Here is a 3,323-nt window from a genome sequence, read left to right as displayed (position 1 = left end):
TATATATATATATATATATATATATATATATAAAAGTTTCGTATTTATAATTAAAATAATTGTTTTACTTATGTTAATGTTATAATTACTATTATTTCTTGATATAACTAACATTAAAATAAAAATTGTATTTTTTATACGTTTTATCTATATAAAATATGTTATTGCTAATTCTAACACGTGTGGCAATCAATCTCAAATACGAAACTATAATTATATATTGTCACAGGTTTATTTAAAATTAAATATGTTTATTTAATTTTAAATATAGTTTATTTGTACGATCATTCAATATTTTTTTTAATATCTAAAGGATGTAGGTATATATTATAATATATGTATATAGTGTTTTAAAAATTTACTGCCACTTTTTCCTAAAAATCACACATTATTCAAAAACTATGACAAATCTCCATATTTTTTTAATACTTTCATATAATATTAAAATTTATAGAGGAGATATTAAACGGATAATAGAATCAAATCTCTAGGTGCTTCATGTAGGTGGTCAAGTAGACATTTTACGGGAAAAATTATCGATCATTTTACCAAAGGAAAAAAAAACATCTGTCTCCATGGTTACGATAGGCTCCTTAATTCGAAAACATCAAAATATCATCGTTTTCACTGAAAAAATTGAGAATCTATACTCATACATTGCGCTAGCTCAATTTATATCAAATACTCTCGTTATATGCTGCTTGGGTTTTATCATCGTAAACGTAAGTAATTTTAATGGCTCTTTTGCAGCACAGATTAATAATCACATTTCTTACATTGACTTACATTGAATATTTATAAAAATCAATTTTTATCATTATAAGATGTTATTACTTTTTTTTACATACATGTATGTATATATCTATTATATATATATGTATATATATTTATTATATGTACATATTTTGTAATAATATATGTGATAATAAATTATAATTTTAATATTTTTATGACGCAATTATTATTATTTCTTAAAAATAATCATTAATATTAGTAATTACTATTATTCTGCGGTAGAAAAAATCGTGCACATATTTTCAATATTACAGTCAATCGGCGTCAATGAAGGCTCCTCTATGTTGGTGAGATCTCTTTTATTTTACGTCGTCATTAATTTAGAAGCGTTTATCTTTTGTTTTGCTGGCGAATACTTAAGTATTAAGGTGAGCAGCTGTTGACTTTACTATGGCAATTTTATTTCTCTTATTTTCCACGTTTCGAATTTTTGTTTCGGTTTGACTTTCTGCAGAGCAAGATGATCGGCGACGCGGCGTACGAATCTCTATGGTATGATTTGACTCCCAGTGAAAATCGAATCCTTTTATTCTTGATAATGAGGTCACAAAAACAACTGACTATCACCATTGGCAAGTTTATGAATCTCTCTTTGCAACAATTCGCAAATGTAAGTTTTACGTAACATTGCTCGGATTATTGTTGAAACTATGCATCTTATTAATAATAAGTTATTACATTCGCTAAGTGTAAATTATTTTATAATATATACAATTATAATATTTATTTTTTATACACGTAGCAATTTTGTTTATCGTAGATCATTAAATCGTCAGCATCATATGTCTCTGTGCTACATGCGTTGTAATTATAATTACTAATATTGAATTACTTGATATCGCTGAAAATTAAAATAATGAAAAATTATTCTATTTTTAATAAAAGTCAATGATCAGCTGACATCCCTTTGGTTAGCGTCCTTCTATTGCAATAATATTTTTGCAAAACGTTGTTAAACGCTCACAGTTTATGCCACCAACTCACTAAAAATATGCCGTTGTTTCTGAAAGCAGGAGAAAGAAAATATTTTTTGTAAAACGCACATGTCACGGGCTTTCATCCCCTAAAAGAACTTTGAAACGTCATTCTACGCTAAATTGCGGAAGTTACCCCGACGCCGACGCAGCGGGAACTCTGCCCCGTTCTCGTTATATTCGCATGTATTTCGTTCTGGCGATACCGCGCGATCGTGCCAGATGGCCACAACGAATAGAACGCCAATGAAATTATACTGAGATTACTTAGCGCTATTTCGCGCGTACAATTAGGACGCTTTCACACGGCAACGGAAATCAGCCCTTGGAGAGACAATTTGATTAGAGACGACCGTGTCTGCGTAGCACAAGTTGCTGTAATCCTATCGCAGTTGTTCAATTTGCGAACTTCGAGTTTACACCCGGTACGAGAGAAGAGAATTTAGGCCTCGTGTTGTCTGGTAAAAATATACATCTTATACGTTAACCGTGTCAAGGTAATGTATGAGAGAATTGTGGAATCCTATCCTTCGTGCACAATTTCCTGTCCGTTAGAGAATTCCGACACGATATTATCCCACAAAAGTTCCTTAATGAAATTTTATTTTCAATTAGATTTTAAATTAAATTTTTTATGAAAATGTAAAATGATCATTTATTACGAATGTACGTTTCTAATTTTATTCTGTAATCATCTGTTTTAATTGCTTATATTAAATATTTTGACAAGAGAAAAATTTCGTATTTTTATATTAAATACTTTTAAATATTAATTATTCATAATTATGTTTGAATCTGATACTGTACAGAATGTTCGTTCAAAAAATTGTTCCACAGACTTATTTTACATACACAAATTGTATAATTTTCGAAACAAAAACTTTTATTCCCTGCGGCGGTTTTATATCACTGTAGGATATGAACTTTCTAGATTGTCTAAGAATTATTTTCTGACAATGTAAATCATGAATTATCGCTTCAAATTTTATATAATGATGCGGCGATATGTCGCCACATCTTACTAAGTATAGAATTATCAGGGTCGGAACGTTGGCGTCGTAAATTTCTCTTCGAATTTCTCATCACGCTGAAAATTCTTGATTTTTGCATTTTTTGATTCATTGATTTTGCATAGTTTCAACTTACTTACAACTTTCTTGAATTTATTGACATGGAACACTATATAAAATGTGCCAAGCAGAAAAAGACTGTTAATATTCCTAAATAATTTTTTTAGCCAGAAAACCGTGCATTTTTAATTAATCCGTGTACATACAATGAATACGTTGCTATGGCTTTTGAAAAAATAATATGACTAGACACCTTCGAATTATTATTTTTTTATTAGATTGACACATCGAGTTTTTTACAAAATAAATTTTACAAAAAGTAGATCTGTTATTTAAGTTGTCTTTCTAGAGATACATGCCTCCTTATGGCAAATAAATTTTACTGTAATGTTTTATAAATTATTGTAAAAGTTATGTATTCAATTTGCTATGTATTTTTTTCTTATTATCAAACATATACGAGATGTGGGTCAAAAATAAAAAA

At 28.8% G+C, this 3,323-nt stretch overlaps 1 pseudogene; it reads left to right on the top strand.

Annotated features, from left to right (window-relative positions):
• LOC108752529 overlaps positions 1 to 1,603 on the top strand; it is a 5,438-nt pseudogene extending 3,835 nt beyond the window's left edge.
• Positions 1,604 to 3,323: the final 1,720 nt, after the last annotated feature.

This window comes from Trachymyrmex septentrionalis, unplaced genomic scaffold (assembly GCF_001594115.1).
Source record: "Trachymyrmex septentrionalis isolate Tsep2-gDNA-1 unplaced genomic scaffold, Tsep1.0 scaffold60, whole genome shotgun sequence".
Taxonomy (NCBI): domain Eukaryota; kingdom Metazoa; phylum Arthropoda; class Insecta; order Hymenoptera; family Formicidae; genus Trachymyrmex; species Trachymyrmex septentrionalis.
Note: the sequence above shows the minus strand (reverse complement) of the source record. Positions and strands in the feature narration are given on the sequence as shown.